The sequence below is a fragment of the Sitophilus oryzae genome, unplaced genomic scaffold, assembly GCF_002938485.1.
Source record: "Sitophilus oryzae breed Bouriz unplaced genomic scaffold, Soryzae_2.0 scaffold_1499_pilon_pilon, whole genome shotgun sequence".
Classification (NCBI taxonomy): Eukaryota; Metazoa; Arthropoda; class Insecta; order Coleoptera; family Curculionidae; genus Sitophilus; species Sitophilus oryzae.
The window spans coordinates 5,638,668-5,657,090 of record NW_022146168.1 but is presented as its reverse complement, the minus strand read 5'-3'; positions in this window follow the sequence as shown (position 1 = coordinate 5,657,090).

The following is an 18,423-nucleotide window of genomic DNA, read 5'->3' as shown; positions in this document are numbered from 1 at the left end:
AGATACCATCCACAGAGTTAAATCACTCAAATGTCAATGGGCAGGAAACCTGGCAAGAAGAACGGACAACAGTTGGACCACAAAAATTACAGCATGGTACCCACGAGGAATTAAGAGACCTAGAGGAAGACCAAACCTAAGATGGGACCATGATATTAGGAAATTAGCAGGGATAACTTGGCCTCGCATAGCCATCAATAAACAAGAACGGGCCCAACTACAAAGAGAGTATATAATTATGTGAGGGAGGCTACACCATAATTGGAAATGGTTGAATAAGCTGAGAATGATGATGATGATGACCAATTTTTCAAATATTTTTATGTGTCCCTGGGATCTAAATATACCAATAAAATAAACTTTTGAATCAAAAACCAAAATGACAATAACAACTCGCAAATTTTGAAATATGAAACTTCATTCAGAACCTCGCAATTAGTGGTCTCAATTACACTTTATACTTTTTAGTTTACAATCATTCACAATGTCTAAAAAACACAATTAAAATTAATAGAATATCCTAGCAACAGTTTACGGTAGTCAGTTATATCCATAGATAAAAGACTTATACTATTAAATAGATAGGCAACTTATAATACATTTCAATTTTATTATACAAGGGCGCCTCTGGTAGTCGGAGGAAGAAATACTAATGGAAGAGAGGGGTGCGGGGAAGGGGGGTTGTTTTAGTTAATTTAAAATAAATTTAGACATACATGTAAGAACACTTTGTGTGCTTTTAATTAGGTCGAACATATTATAAACAATAAATCAACTTAATTAAAAGCATACAAAGTGTTCTTATGTCGGATATTAATTAAAAAATATATTAAAAAGACTAGAAATAGTATAAATATATTAAGTTGTTACAGTTATAATTTAATCTTTGGCGGTTTTCAGCAAATATCAGCCAGTCATCAGCCAGTTTTACATAGTTTTCCTCTCTTAGAAGTGAATTGGAAACAGCTATATAATTTTGGTGTAGGCAAGATTCCCAGTTTGTTTCCGTTTGAGACCTGAAATAATAAAAACAAATTAAATTAGATGTAATCATCTGCTTATCATGCTAATATAACACAACGCGCGTCCTTAATTCCTTACACGCACCGTAAAAAAATTAAATAACTGCTCAGCAAGTAGCATTTATTAGCAGTACTAATTTAAAAAATCTATAACTGTAAGTAGATATGTTTAATTTACTTACCATTGTATCCTTCGGAAACCAGGTGTACAACAATTAAACTCCACGATAAAAAATAATTAAGAGTCTATACAAAACACAAATTGTCCACCATTTTTAAAAAACATTGTCTAAAACAGAATACTGGCAAAAACTCTGAAGGAATTTAATTTTACAATAATTCGACAAATCAAAACGAAATCAAACCGTAAAATCACAACAAAAGCGTCTCTGAGTGACAGTTAAAAATCAAATTTTAATATTGTCAGATATTGACATTTGCATTGTTAATATTGACAGTTTTAATATTTTGCGCCTCTGCACCTTGGAGGAAAAACTATTTTTAATGAACCGTCATTTCCATTTAAGTTTCTCAGCCATGGTTATATCCATAGCAGAGAGAACCTAATATTTAAAACATATTATACCGGGTGTTGCATCGTCGGACGGGACATAGGAAATCCCATGTAAATTTTAATGGGGTCAATTATTGGCTGCCCTAATTATTTTAGAGAATAATTCTGTTTAGGTTTATTGAAGAGCACTAAAACCCACATTCAAAAGAATAACTTTAGATATTTTTGATTAACTCGTTTACGAGTTATCGCCGATTTCTTTTTAAATATTTCTCCTTTCTTATGGCCCTGTATTTACTTATGAGCACCAGTCAAGGTAAAAGATAACTGTCAAATGAAGTTGTCATTTCAGAAATTTACCTATTTAGTGCTTTATTATTATTGAAAATTCATTCCTACATCGGAAATCTTAAAGATGTATTTATAAATACAAATAAATGAATTAAAGTAAAAAAAGTATGAATTAAAGTAAAATAAAGTAATCAATTACAAGGTTAATTATAGTATTATTACAATATTCAATAACTTATTAATTTAGGTACTATTAAATTGTTAGAACTTTAGGATTTAAGAAGATGTTCAAATATTCCTCCATCGACTGCTAGACAATAACCCAGACGATAATAAAATTCTCTTCTTACATTCGCTAGTTGGTAAACTGAAATTCTATTGCATTCGGCAGAAATAGCATTTTTTAACTCGTCTAGATTTGGGTATTTTTTATCCTTGTATATCCTGTTTTTTAAATGGCCCCAGAGAAAGAAATCATTTAGCGAAATATCAGGAGACCTTGCTGGTCAATTTACTGTATGATTTAGGCCAATAACGTTTCCGTTAAAACTATTGTCTAAATATTCCCGAACAGCCAGGGTACTATGTGCCAGGCAGCCATCCATTTGGTACCAAAGGTACCATTTAAATTTCTTTTAAGAAATAATGGCCCGATAATATTGTGTCCGAATATCCCTGCCCAAACATTTACTTTTTGTGGATATTGCGTCCTTGTTTCGACAAACCTGTGTTGGTTTTCTTTGGGTTCAACATTGGGTTCATTATTTAAGGTAAACGTACATTCGTCAGTGAAACATATGTTTTTTTAAAAATTCCCTATCCGTGTTTGTTCTTTCCATCATATCAAAAGAAAATGCCTGCCGCCATATTTCGTCCCCATCTCGTAGCTCTTGGTGCTTTTCATATTTGAAGGAATAGTATTTATGTCGTTTCAAAATTTGAAACGCTGTAGTGTGATCTATTCCTATTTCATCCTCAAGTTCCCTTGTGCTGATCTTTCCATCGTTCTCTTCCACGCACAATAAAACTTCCAAGTCGGTATCATTTCTTGCATCTTCTCTTTGTTCCTGCCTTGCTTCACATCTGCAGTTATTTATTAGGGTACTTTTGGTCTCAAATCTCTGGATATTCCTTGCGATTATAGATTTTCAGGTATCGGTCTATTCGGATACAGAGCAGCAAACATGTCCGACACCTTTTGATAACTATTTCTTTGATAATACCATTTAATCATCAATTCCTTTTCTTCGGTAGTGTAATTCATGGCTAATATTTTCGATGTAGGTATGAGTTTTTAATAATAATAATAAAACACTAAATAGATAAATTTCTGAAATGACAACTTCATTTGACAGTTATCTTTAGCTTGACTGGTGCTCATAAGTAAATACAGGGCCATAAGAAAGGAGAAATATTTAAAAAGAAATCGGCGATAACTCGTAAACGGGCTTATCAAAAATATCTAAAGTTATTCTTTTGAATGTGGGTTTTAGTGCTCTTCAATAGACCTAAATAGAATTATTCTCTAAAATAATTAGGGAAGCCAATAATTGACCCCATTAAAATTTACATGGAATTTCCTATGTCCCGCTCGACGATGCAACACCCGGTATAATATGTTAATATTATATATTTAAACAATCAACTTTTGATTTATAACAACAATTTCTCGTGACGGATGATAATCAAAGGCCAAAATTACATTTATCGCAAATTTTGAAGTATAATTAGTGGAAAAGTTAAAAATTTGTTAACTTTTTCTACTAATTGAAAAAGACTACCACTAATTTTGGTTTGGGTCTGAATGCTTACATTGAAATTAGAGGAACAAACTTCTAAGCTATAATTGAAACAACTAATTTATTCCATTAATTACGCTGAATAAACGTTTTTTTTTTAAATAAGGCGAGTCTCTATTTACAAATAAAGAAAATATTTTATCAGGTAATATTAACTTAATAAACTCTCACCACTGAGTAATTAACGTTCTATTCCATCATCCTTCGAAATTCCTTAATTAAAAAGGTGTTTTACCCCGACAACGACTCGATAACGAATCCTTTTTCCTTTCCTCCGTCTCACCTTTCTACCCCTGGCGCATTTCCTCCATCGACCTCGCCAATCCTACCCCACCCTTCTGGAAAATAGAGCGAAAGCTTTTTTGGAAAAAACGAAAAACCCCGACGGAACGGTAAGCGGCGTTTTAAGGAGTCTGTTTAAGAGATTTTTATCGTTACACGAACACTATTAGAATCAAGCTGTTAAAGGTCGATGAAGGGGGAGATAAATATATAAGCCCCAGATACTGTACTGCAGGTGTTTTAACAACAGAGTTCTATGTAGATTAATATAGGAAATAAATTGCAAATGAAGAGTTTTTCAGAGAACGGTTAAATTTCTTTGAAGTTAGTAAACAATGATTCTAGTCCTAACCTATTTTCTAGGACTAGAATAATTTTCTGTATTATATAAGTTACTTTGATAGATCTAAAAACGAACTGTGAAAGATTTTTTTTTAAATTTACCCCCGAGAAGGGGTAAAATAAATAAATAAAATATTTTTTATTAAATTTCGGAGAAATGATAAGGGCTAGAAAAAAAAGTTCAAATAAAAGTTGTAGAGCTTCCACTTTTACATAAAAATGGCCTCTATACTTTTTTTTGCTTAAACCAAAATTAACCGAAATAGGGAGGCTAGACTAGAAGCTAGGAGACAGCTTTTATTGAAACATGTTCCTTAAGTTTCCGTTACCGTTTCTCTAATATTTGGAAAAAAAACAATTTATTTATTTTTCACCCCTTCTCGGAATGAATTTAAAAAAATCTTAATTGAAATTTATAATTTTCCAGTTATTCTATTATTTCCTTATAATATTTCCAGTTATATTAATCAGTCTTGCACTATTAGTGATTCTCGGTTCAAGCAGTCATTGTAAACAATTAATTTTTTGAAACATACTTTATAATAGTGTTGTCGAGTATCTATCACAGCGTGTGTTAATCCAGGAAAAACTTAGTTAATGCTACACATACCGGAAAAGTCTAGGGATATTACAATTTTATCCAGCCATCGTCAGTAATTTTATTATTTGCATTTCTGATATAATAAAATTAAAATAAACAAATAGTTTACAGGACGCATTGGAAATAAAAATGCAAAATTTACCGAATTTTTCAAATTTACCTTGATTTTTATTCATTAACTCAAAAAAATACACACATTTTTTTTATTCTAAACTGCGAATTAAAAAAAAAGATAAAACCATTTTTACTTAATAAAGGGTATGGCCTCCTCTACTGTTCATTACAGCTCTACATCGTCTCTCCATGCTCCTGATCAGGTTGTCAATCTCTTCCTGAGGTACAGCCTGCCACACTGCATTCACGGCCCGAACCAGATCCCTACGAGTTTCACGAGGCATACCCATTCTCAAAATTCTTCTTTGGACAGCGTCCCATACGTGCTCGATGGGGTTGAGGTCAGGAGATTGTGCCGGCCAGGGTAAGATGTTTAATTGATGAGCATTGATAAACTCACTTAACACTCTGGCTGTATGAGGCCGTGCATTGTCATGCATGAGAATGAAGTTTCTCCCAAAATCATTGGCATATGGTAACACGACAGGCTCAAGAATTAAATCACGATATGTGATTCCTGTTAGAAACCTTTCAAGAAAAACGAGATCGGTTTTTCGGCCTAACTGGACTCCTCCCCTGACCATAACTGTTCCACCTTGATAAGGGTGCACTTCCTGAACATGATCCAACCGAATAAGATTTCCCGGTTCTCTCCATACCCTAAGCCTTCTCGAATCCGGATGAATTCCAAAGCGTAACTCATCCGTGAAGAGAACATTGGCCCATTGTTCATTCGACCACTGAACATGATCTTGAGCCCACAAATATCGTACCTCTCGATTTCCTCTCGTTAACGGTTATATTATGTGTTTCCTGGAGAATTAAACTAAGCTCTGGTGCTGTAAGAGTCGGTCGGCGTCGAGCATTTAATTGTAAAAAATGATCTTGCTGAGGGGTAGTAATGCGATGTCGCCTTGTATGCCTTTCAGCAACATCACCACTTTCGCGGTAGCGTGCACTTAATCGCGATATTACATTTTGCGTTGTATTTAATGCTCTAGCTACGTCGATTTGGCGCATTCCAGCTTCGAGCATACCCATGGCCCTTAGCATTTCGTCTCTGTTAAGATGTCTACGCTCCATAGTGTCGTTTAATACTAAACAGAGTTATTTGAATGAATTCTGGCTAGTTACTAGCCAGTGGAATAATCACTGACAGCCAAGCAGCCATGTCGGCGTTGATCTCATCTACCATATCCTCCAAAATAGTAAGAAAAGTACAAGTTATCCTACATGGCAAGTAGGTATGATATAGCCTTGCTTTGGGTTCCAGATCACAGGAACATCGAAGGGAACGAACGCCCTCATGAACTTAGGCGAGGATCGTGCCTTAAGCTAGAGAAGCTGCTTCCTCTGCATCAGAGGAAGTTTTTACTCCCATCATAAAAAAGACATTTACCACCATTTTCTGTCTATGGTGAACAGTAGATGGAAAACTTTAAGCACCTGCAGGACAGCCAGAAAAACTTGGCCCAAATACGACCTTAAGAAATCGGGAGAGCTAATAACTAAGTTGCGTAAGGATATCGCCAGGCTTACGGCGGTTTATACGGGATACTGGCCAATTGGCGAATATGCAGCGAGAATGGGCATCCCTTTTACCGAAGCTGCAAGGACCCAAAGGAAGGGGAAACGGTTCTACATTTCCTGTGCCACTGTCCGGCTTTGTATAGGACCCGAAACCGTTTTCTCGGTGGTTACAGCTTTGTAAATCTTGAAGATGTTATCGGGAAGAGCATAACAGAAGTTACCCGTTACCTTATTGCCACCGAATGGTTATAAACAGTTAACAGTCCAACTTTTCCATCCCTAGGGATAGGGTCCCAGAGTGAGTGGTATCAAAACGGCAATTCTGCTAATTACAGTTCGACAAGCGGTCGCACTCGCACTTCAACCAACCAACCAACCATCTACCACAGCATTTTTGGTCGAGTTATTTTTTTAATAAATAGTTTATACATCGGTATCCAAAAATCACCAGAAATAAGGTTTTAAACATTTTCTCCTAATTACAAAAAAAGTAAAATACACGGAATTTGGTGGACATACACAATAGGTCTTACAGGTCGCAGTGTTTCCACGACGTAGGACGGCCACTTAATATTGTGAAAAAAATGGTTTTAAAGACCTCAATAAATCCATTTTTCAAAATTTAATAAATCATAAAACAATATCGTCGACAAGGCGAAGTATCCTCCACTTAAACTACTCCTCCCCCAACTGTGATTTTCTCGACCGCTCGAAATCCACTCGAGAATTAATTCATTACCGCCGGCGGACCCTGAGATTATTGCCGCTGCCGGCGTAACCGTACGGTTTAGAGTGGCCAAGTATTGGTCTAATTAATGAATGTACATCGGTACAAATTCCCGCTCCGCGCGCTCTGTCTCTTTCTGGTTGTGTCGCGATAAAATCGATCGGGGAAGCAGTTGGGGGGAGAAATGGCCCCCACGTCGCTTACCTTGCAATTTGTCGATTGGGATTCTTCTCACGCATCCATTGAATGCAGCGATCGATCCCTTTTAGTATACAGAGTTGTAGTTAGTGACGGACTAAGATTTTTCGATAGTAAAATGAACCTATAGTTCATATCAAATAAACTTTTATAGTCACGTTATTAAGCTTGACCGGCACAGCGTTGACCAATTTTACATATTTTCTTTTAATCAAAATATTTTAGAAAACAAAAATAAATTCATTATAAATATATAAACAGTTATTATTTACATCAACAAAACTCATCTTCTTAACAGCATTTAAGGGACATAAAGGACGAGGCGAATAGCTAAGCAATATAAAATTAAAACTGTTTTTAAGTCTGGGACTATTCTAAGAAGTGTCCTAACAAAAACAAAACCTGAATCATCAAACCAAGAGTGCATCTACCAGGTACCTTGCGCGTGCGGTTAGTCGTATATTGGAGAGACAAAACGTCCTCTAGATGTACGACTTGACAAACATAAAAAACATAGGCAAAGAGAGGAAACAATGAAGAATGAATTCGGGCATTGCAGATCATCTGTGGTCCAAGCACCACAATATAAAATGGTCGGAAGCCCGGGTTGTCCACAAAGAACCCCATTGGAAAAAGCGCAAATTTAAAGAGGCCGTATTCATTTCTAACAATAATAAAATCTTTAGCAATCCTAGTATGGAAATTTCAACAATATGGCAAACACTCATAAAACTCTCCAATCAATGGAGGTGTTCTTAATGGAAAACCTCATGCTTGACTGCACCCAGCATTTCCAGTGAAACAGGAAGTGACCAAAAATCGTTTTTTTATTTGAAAAAATAAAAAGTGTATAATAGTGAACCACATTTGAGACGCACCCGGTATACAGGGTGGCGCACCTCATTCGCCTCGGTTGATTATACGAGAACGGAAAGATGTAGAAACAAAATATTTTATGGGTATATGTGGGAAGGCAATGTGCATAATTTAAATTTATTTTCAAATGTACAGGGTGGGTTAGAACTAAGATCCATACCAAAGTTATATTTTTTCTTATGGAACATCCGGTATTTTATTTCATTTTTAGATTCTTCGACATAAAATAAGGCATTTATTATAAGGGTTTAATATGTTTAAAAGCTTTAGTTTTTGAGATATTTAAAGATATTTAAATATGCATGCTATAATAAAAAAGTTTGTCAACGCCTTGTACATTACTTTTCAGAATTAATTCTTGCACCGACTTTCAAGCCAGAGAAATAAACTTTACTAAAAAATTTAATTGCTTCCTTAAATGTATACAGGGGTATCAAAAATTGCTGGTCTATTTTAAATATTTATTTTACATAAAAAACTTTGTTATTTCAAAGGCAACACTATGTATTTTCTTAAATAAGTTGAAGCAGATTTCTATGCTCTTTCAAACTATATTAGGGTTTCCTATACCTATCTGGCTCAAATTTTGAATAAAAAGCGATTTTTCAATAAAATTGTAATCAAGATGGCTGGTGTCGCCATGGCAATTTTCTAGTGACACTTAATAGCTATTGTCAAAATCGACATTAGTGTATGGACTTTATTTAAAGTTATAACAGGTTATTTTTATTTAATTTACCTACAATAATATTAATAAGTAAGTATTTATTATTTTATCAAGAAAAATGAATTAGTATATGCTGGCGGAAGGAATGGATATGTTACTAGTGATTTTATTTTGTGAGGATAATTGTTTGTTGGCCTGAAGGGTTAGGTTATGCTCAGACATCCAAATAGGAATTTTCTTGACAAGCGTTCTTTTGAAAAACTACTTTTCGTATTTCGTAGAGCTGATGGTGGTATATGAAAAACATATTAGGCAGAAACCTCTCGTTGGAAGTGATGAAAATAAATTTGCCTTAATTGGTTCTTTTATAGAAAATCCAATATATCTACTAGTCATCGTAATATAAATCAAGAACTATATCTTTATTTCTCTTGATAAAATAATACATACTTACTTATTAAACTATTGTAGGTAAATTAAGTAAAAGTAAATTGTTATAAATTTAAATAAAGTACATAAACTACTGTCGATTTTGAAAACAGCTACTAACTGTCACTAGAAAATTGCCATGGCCACATCAGCCATCTTGATTACAATATTATTGAAAAATCGCTTTTTATTCAAAATCTGACCCAGATAGGTATAGGAAACCCTAATATAGTTTGAAAGAGCACTTAAATCTGCTTCGACTTATTTAAAAAAATACATACTGTTGTATTTGAAATAACGAAGTTTTTATGTAAAATAAATATTTAAAATAGACCAGCAATTTTTGATACCCCTGTATACATTTAAGGAAGCAATAAATTTTTTTAGTAAAGTTTATTTCTCTGGCTTCAAAGTCGGCACAAGAATTAATTCTGAAAAGCAATGTACAGGGTGTTGACAATATTTTTTATTATAGCATGCATATTCAAATATCTTTAAATATCTCAAAAACCAAAGGATTTATACATATTACACCCTTATAGTAAATGTCTTATTTTATGCCCAAGAATCCAAAAATGAAATAAAATATAGGGTGTTCCATAAGAAAAAATATAACTTTGGTATGGATCTTAGTTCTGACGCACTCTGTACATTTAAAAATAATTTTAAATGATGCACATTGCCTCTCTACATAGACCCAAAAAAAAATGTTGTTTCTACATCTTTCCGTTTTCGTATAATCAACCGAGGCGAATGAGGTGCGCCACTGTATAGTACTTTTAAAGCATTAACTTTTTCTTCGCTTAAGTACCGTTTCTTAATTACTTTATTTGTGGCTGCTCTAAATAATCTATTCGATTGCCCTTCTTCTGCCCCGACTACGTCCTCCTTGGATTTTTCCCTCCATAATATTGTGCAGTAGGGTCATTCGGGGTAAATGAAAACGATTTTTGGAAACTTTATTTTAAGATTTAAAAAAAATCTATATAAAGTATAAAAGAAAATTATTTTTTTTCCATTGCTACCAACAGACATACCTACTATTTAAATGTTGCCCTAACCAGTGCCTTCTATTAAAAGATCAGCCTACGGACGAGATTTATGACGTCACGCTAGTTAGATATAACAATATGTTGTAGAATACATGGAACACATAATTATTCCTCAGATTTTTGGTGTGTATTTTAAAAATGATATAGTTTACATGAAATATACATAATATACAGTTAATAACTACAACATATATACCTATTTATAGTAATAAAAACTTTGGCAAATAAACTATAAACCATACAAATGCAGCAAATGTTTTACAATGTACAAATAATGTATAGGTACATAAGATACTGAGTAAAATGTAAATATATTTTAAATTTTGGGGTTTAAAAATCGATCTAATTTAACAAAAAAACATTCAATATCTACTAATAGTGATGTATTATTATTTGCATTCACAAAATTTATATGTATATTTTGCAAGTATCAATGTTCGAAAAATTATATTTACAAATAATACAATATTATTTAAAAAAAGGCGTCAGCGATGGGTATGAAATAAAGATCGCTGGCATTTTATAAGTAAAATTATTCTAAAATTTTTGATTTTCTTGGGATTTTTAGGTTCGGGAAAAACGCTGATTTAAGTTTTCATTTGGGTTTTCATTATTTTTATTTGGTTTAAAAAAACGTTTCGGCTAACTATAGCCTTCATCAGTGTTGTGTCATATGAAAAAAATAGTGTCGAATATAATCCAAAAAATTACATATAAAATATTCACACCACACACATAATGTTTGGCACTTTTAGGTTAAATCACTTACACAACGTGTAATTTTTCAATTTTTCTATTTTTTTATGCGAAACCGAGAGTGACCATATATCTGGTAGTAGTTTATGTCACTTAAACACCAAAATAATTAGTTTTTTGCACTACAATAATAAATAATACCAAAAATAATAGAGTTAAAACCAAAAATCAACCGACAAAATATGAAACGGAATCTAACCCAATATCTAAGTATGTACAGCTGATGAAGTAAACAAAAGTCCGCCCCCAGGCTGATCTTTTAAAGAACGGCAGTGACCTAACCTAACCTAACCCGAGACCTAACCTAACTAATACCACTTTGTGTAATATTGAAAGTGGCAAGAGGATGAAAAAGCACAGTAACTTTGTTAATAGATTAATTGTTTCCTACTTCTTAAACCTTTAGATAATTATCCATATATTTGTTTCCTTTTCTTGGGTATGAGGTTTTTTTTTAACTAAACTAGGATTTAGTTTAGTTCACACTTGATAACGGTCAGTGATACTTCTAACCGAAACGTTGTGTAAGCAAAATAAATAAAGACAATGGACATCCGGAAACTCTTTTAGTTTTAATACTGAATCATTGCCTACCACATTCAAAGTAACGTAGTAAGCACCAGACTGTCGGCTATCTATCTGAAATGCATCCTCGAGTACTTTGGACACATTGCTCGCAGACCTGCCAACAACATGGAAAAAATATTATAACTGGTATGTCCAAGGTAAAAGATGTTGAGGTCAGTCCCCAACAAGATGGATTGATCAAGTAAGACAAACATAGTCTATCCCTACACTCAGCTATCCATCGAGCTGAAGACAGATTAACCTGGGAAGATCTTATAAAACGAAAAGTATTCTGATAGAAGTCACGACCCTCAGCTATGAGGAACGATTGGAGAGAGAGAGAGAAAAGAAACCCCCTGTATACTGAGAACGTACCCATTCATAAGGGCTGTGGTTTATTGTTCGGTTTTCTATAACCTCACAGCCCACCAAACAAAAATAATAAACAACAAGGCTTAGCGGTGAAGGGGTACGGTGGGGAAGGGGGAAAGGAGATTGAAAAGTGGCGGCGACAATAAAGAAAATGATTGATTGCTCCCCTCTTTGTTTCGATTTGTAACTACGAACAATGGCCTCGAAATATTTGTTAATTTTTTCTTACAACAAAAGAAAATAAGAGAGCGAAAGAAAATCGATCTTTTCAATAAAAATCTATTCAAAATCAGGTATAGACTATCAAAAATATTAAACGAAAAGTTTTAAAAGTGGACATAGAAATTTTTTTAAATCAATATTAAACTGTAGTAGTAAGTGTGCCAGTCGGCACTGTACTAGTGTTCGTCACTTTCTTTGCACATCACAGTTCTTGTCAAATATTAAGGAATTTTTATATAGTACAATAATAAATGTATTTCACAGATTTGATATTATTTGATCGATTTCGCAACATGTGCATTTTATAATAGCTGTCATAATTCGTTTCTACATTACTTTTTGGTACGTGATTGGGACGATGTTGGTTCTGTGCAAGTTCTATAACGTGTAATGTTAAGACATCCAAACTTTTAAAACAGATTAGAAGTGACAAAATTAAGTTTAATTATGCATGTTTTATATTAAATAACCTGCATTGATATTAAACTTGTTATGTTTAAGCCATTATACAAGATTTAAAGAATATTTTAGTTTATTTTCGTGTGCCGATTATTAGGTCTAATAAAAGTGGTGGTGCCCTAATAATCGACACATATGATGGTTACTGGCGCATGGCGCGTGGAAGTCAAAATTATAATTGCATATAGATTAATAATTCAACCGAACCCGCTGGAGAGCGTTTATTGAAGCCCTATGCTCCACGTAGGAGTAAAGGACAACAGAATAGATTAGTATAGTTTTGTTAGTATGTCTAGACCTTATCTTTAATGGTGTTATTTTAAGCAGTAAGAATATGCGTACCAATCTCCGTCATACCAATTTGTTTCGGCATTTTAAAGAAAATATATGTTAATTAGAGATGACGAATACTGTGAAATGGGGGATTTCTGGTATTATCACGTAATACGTAAGAAATCTTAAATATTCTACAGATAATAATAATAATAGCTCCCGTATGTAGCGTTTAACGCCTTGGGAGTAGCAAGGTACAACTTGCCATGCTAGAGCCGTTCGGTATACAATATTCCACAGATAACACACTTAAAACGATGGAAGCTGTTAATAATGGTTTATCTATTAAGAACAACTTAGTGAGATAAGGTTATTGTACAGAACCTATCGCGATGAAAATGGGACCACAATCCGTTTTAAGCCTACCAGAAGAAAACATCTTAATTGATAATAATATATGAGTAATAGAGGGTAATAGATAAATTTCATGCCTCTCATTATATCTTTCCGGAGCTTAAATAATATTGAAACTTTCGAAAAAGTAGATAAAGATAAAAAACTAATATTTAACTTAAAACGAAACTGCAAAGCAAAATAAAATTTCGATAGCACAAACAACTTTAATAATCAGAAAACAAACCTTCAAGAATATTCTCAAGAACGCATGATCCAGTGCATGAAATGTAAGAAGTTGATGGGTGTACGAAAAATGTAGTGGAGTAAAAGTCTTGAAAATAACTATTGTTCATATTAAGTAAATATTAATTAAATGTTTACTAGAAATAGACTATTTCAGTTAAATATGATGTAAAATACTCGGACAAGATAATGACGATAACTGGGACAATTGCATTTAAGGGGTGACGAATACTGAGGCAATGTGTACTTACAATAAAAAAAATATAGCGATAATTAGGGCTACAGAAACTCAAAAATACAACCTAGAATAATGAATTCGATATATCAGCTTACAAATGAAATTATTACCAAAAGCAATGTACCATATAATTTGGATATATCACCATACGTATTATGAACTTTTCTTAATGTGATGAGCACTGGTACATTTATCTTAATTCTGTTTCTACAAAACAGTATAAATTAAATATCTATTATTATTCCAATCCTATTCTATTGTTTATTATAAATATTTCTTTGTGTAGCCCTGTAACATTCCACATCCCAAAAAATGAATTCACGAACGTTACACCACTGTCATGGCGTAATCAAATTAGGGATTTTGCGGTACTCCTTTGTTTGTAATCGCGAAAAATATGTGCGTATATGTTGCGGTGATAAATGTCGTGTTACGCCATTTTGCCAGCATGATTGATAATAGATGGGGCTCAGATTTGTGTGGAGTTTTCGGTTTTGGCCGATCTCATTTTTACAAAGTAAAAAAACATGTAACATAATTATATAGGAGGTTTTTTGCCAGTATATGTTTTAGAGGTCTACTAATTATAAATAATCTTGATAAAGCAATAGAGAAAAACTATACCATGTATTTGTTTAATAGTGATAGATCCAGATAAATAATATAAATAAATAAATAAACAATACTGTACAGCGTGTTCCACTATAAAAAGTTCTACCAAGACTAAGTTCTTCATTTTTTACGAATAATTTGGTACCACACACTTGGTATTTCGAGTCAAATTGTCATTATGAACAGCATGTTAAGGGCCGTTTACACTTTCAGTTAATTTGCAAAAACTGGTTTGCTCAAAGCACTGCAAGCAGCAAACTGCACCAACAAATCATTGTATACAGGGTGCTACAAATTCGAGGTACGAGTATTGGTATCTCGGAAACCGTAAGAGATACGAAGATGGTTAAATTGGGGCAAAGTTGCGCCTTGGGATTTTCACCAAGACGCCATCAAAAAAGTTTGGTACCTAAAACAAAAAAAAGTATCAAGTGTGGCACATCATTGTACTCAGGAGACCGAGTTCTTTCAAAACTTGAAATAAAAAATGCAGGTCCGGATTTAAAAAAATTAAGTTGGCCTCTGTATCTCACAAACTATCAGCTAATTTGAAAATATAAAAATACTATCAAATAGTTCTAATAAAGTAGCCATGAGAATGTGCAATTAGTTTTTTGATATTCTAAAAAGTAACGACAGGAAAAAATAAAATTGATTTTAAAAAAAATCCGTTTTTTTTTCCAAAAAACTCAGCAATCCTTGAAATTTTTAAAACTTTTTTGATAGCATCTTGGTGAACATCCGAAAGCGCAACTTTGCCCCAATTTAACCATCTTCGTATCTCTTACGGTTTCCGAGATACCAATGCTCGTATCTCGAATTTGTAGCACCCTGTATAAAGTGAAAAAAAGAAATTGTTATAGCCCGGTCGACATTGATTTTGAAAATAAAATTTTCAAAAAGCGTGCCCGGTAGCGTAGAGGTACAGCTCTCGTCTACCAATACAAAGGTTGTGGGTTCGAATCCCACACCCGGCATTTCATCAGCCGACTATTTTTATTAAAATAAAAATAGTTTGGATACCTAGGTCGACTCAGCCTTAAATGAGTACTTGGGATTCACAATCCTGAGGTAATAATAGGCGGTTGAAGCGTGGTGCTAGCCATATTACCTTCGTTGTATACCGAACTTAATTAATTAATTAGTATGGCAAGCTGTACCTTGCTACTCCCAAGGCGTTAAACGGGAAATAAAAATACGGGAGCTATTATTATTATATTAAATTTTCAAAATCTTAATTTAAGGCAATAAAATCTACATCTAAATATATAAAATTTAAGATTACATTGTACTATTAAATATTGAAAAGTTAAAAAAGAAGCAGCAATTAAAAAAAAAATAAATAAATAACCTAATATATATAACAGTATTTCATAAACACACAAATTATTATGTTTGTATTATTTATCTAATTCTTCAACTATCTTCAGTAACTGAATCATAAAGGATTATTTCTTCGAATTGATTTTTTACACTTTCTACACTGTGTATCTCCAGTACTGTTTAGTGTAGCATTAGAAAAAGTTCGGGTATCGGGAAAACAGAGAGGGTCTTCTGTATACAAAAAGACACCAATGCTTAGCATTTGCAGATAATTTAGTTATCTTAGCAAGAGATCGGAAAGAGCTGATATCGGTGACCAAAAGACTAGAAAATCAAGCGCAAAAAGTAGGCTTAGTGTTTAATGAGAAGAAAACGAAATTTATTGAGTGGTTAAATAGGGATTTTGAGAAGGGAGGATGCCAACTAAACGATTTAACAACTAAATTCTGAGAGAGGGAAACGATACAAGAGTTTGAGGAAGTAGATACATTCACATATCTAGGAGCCGTATTTCTAAGGAAATCAAATGTAACGCAAGAAATTATGGCAAGAATAATGGCAGGAAATAGAGAAAATTATTAAGAGTAAGAACATCTCTAGAATTTTAAAAATCTGAATGTACCGAACAATGATACGACCAATAGTGATGTATGCATGTGAAACGTGGATGTTCAAAGCAACGGAAAATTCGAGGCTAGAGATTTGGGAAAGAAAAATACTCGGGAAGATTTTTGGAGGAAAGAAGATAGACAACAACAAGAAGAACAAATGAAGAATTAAAGCATCTATACCGGGCAGCGTATTTTCATAATATACCATGTAGAGAGTATAGGGTCTCTAAGCTCCACCTCCAAGCTTAGTTTAGCATTGAAGATGTCTTTAACGCGGTATAGAATGGAATAGGACAACGCGCCAAATGTGGTATAGTATGGAGTCACATTTTTAGTCCCTGCTTGTATTTTTCATTGAATTAGACAGTTTGCGACCGTTGCGAATTGTAAACAAGTATCAGGATGGCTGAGCAATGTACGTTAGAGATTATGTTAACAAATATAAAATATGAAGTAAAATTGTTGATATAAATAGTAATTCGGCTTTACAAGAGACAACAGGTATTCACCAAAAACCAGTGCTGTAAGTAACACTACATCTATATTTGTCGGGCTGCAAGAACTTAAGGAAGACAGTTTTGAAGCCCAACATGCTTTATTGAAAACAAATATAGAAAAAAGTCCTAGGTTTAACATAAAAATAGAAAAGTAATCAGATGCTAGAAATATTAACACGGTTTTAATAATGTCACATCATATTGACACAGTGCAGCAGTTAAAAACATTTCTCAAAAATACTACAATAAATTGTAAAAAAGCAAGTATATATAGTATATTAAAGTACAACCAAGAGCTTTATCCAGAAGAACTTGTTGTTTGCACTCGAAAAAAAGAAGGCTATCAGAAGAGAACAGACCCTAAAAATAGTGCTTGGGCAAAAATATTACCAAAAATATACTAAAGGCCAAAAGACATTAATATTTAATACTTTAAACTAAGCAATACAATCTAACAGGAAATAACAATGTTTATTTTTATTATTTTTTAAGTAGCTGATATTTTAAAGAAGTTAGTAGAATATACATTATTTAATAATTAAATGTCATTTTTGTTGATATTTTGTTTGTTTTATATTTGTAGTCATGTTTTTAATGTAATGATAAAGAATAAATACATACTGCATGATCGAAAAAAACGGCGTCCAGTTGGCTGGGAAATAACGATTGATGACATTTCCCATATAAATTTATATATAAAATGACAGCGATCTTCATTTCAAAGCCATCGCTGATGCCGTTTTTTACCATACGGTATTATTTTACACAAATGAATATTACTGTTTATGCTATCAAAAGTAACGCCAGTAATGCGACTACGAACTATACCCGATTTTGGCGCATTTCCCATTCCGTTCTATACCGTGTTAGAGACATCTTTACTGCTGAACTGAGCTTGTGGGCGGGGCTTAGAGACCTTATGTTCTCTACATGGTATATTATGGAAATACGCTACCGGGCACCTCGTGGTCTCTCAAGGCTAGAACCCTGAACCGCATCGAGGCTTTCGAAATGTAGAGTCTCCGGAGACTCTTCCGGAAGAACAGTTTCATACCTAGGCCATATCCTTAGAGGAGACAAATATTACATTCCTAAGCTGATTCTACAAGGAAAAATAGAGGAACGGCGAGGTCCAGAAAGAAAACAACATTCCTGGCTAAAAAACATACGGGATTGGTGTAACATCAGCGACGCAGCCACAAAGCACAAAGAGGAGCAAGAGCACAAAGACTGAGATGGCTGGGACACATTGAAATAATAGCTGAAGCAAGAATTCCTAGTATGATAATGAAACGTGAAATAGGTGGAAAGAGAAGGAGGGTAGACAGAGAACCAGATGGAAAAAGGATATTGAAGAGCACTTGAGAAGGATAAGAATGGATCGGTGGAGAATAAAAGCGAAAGACAGAA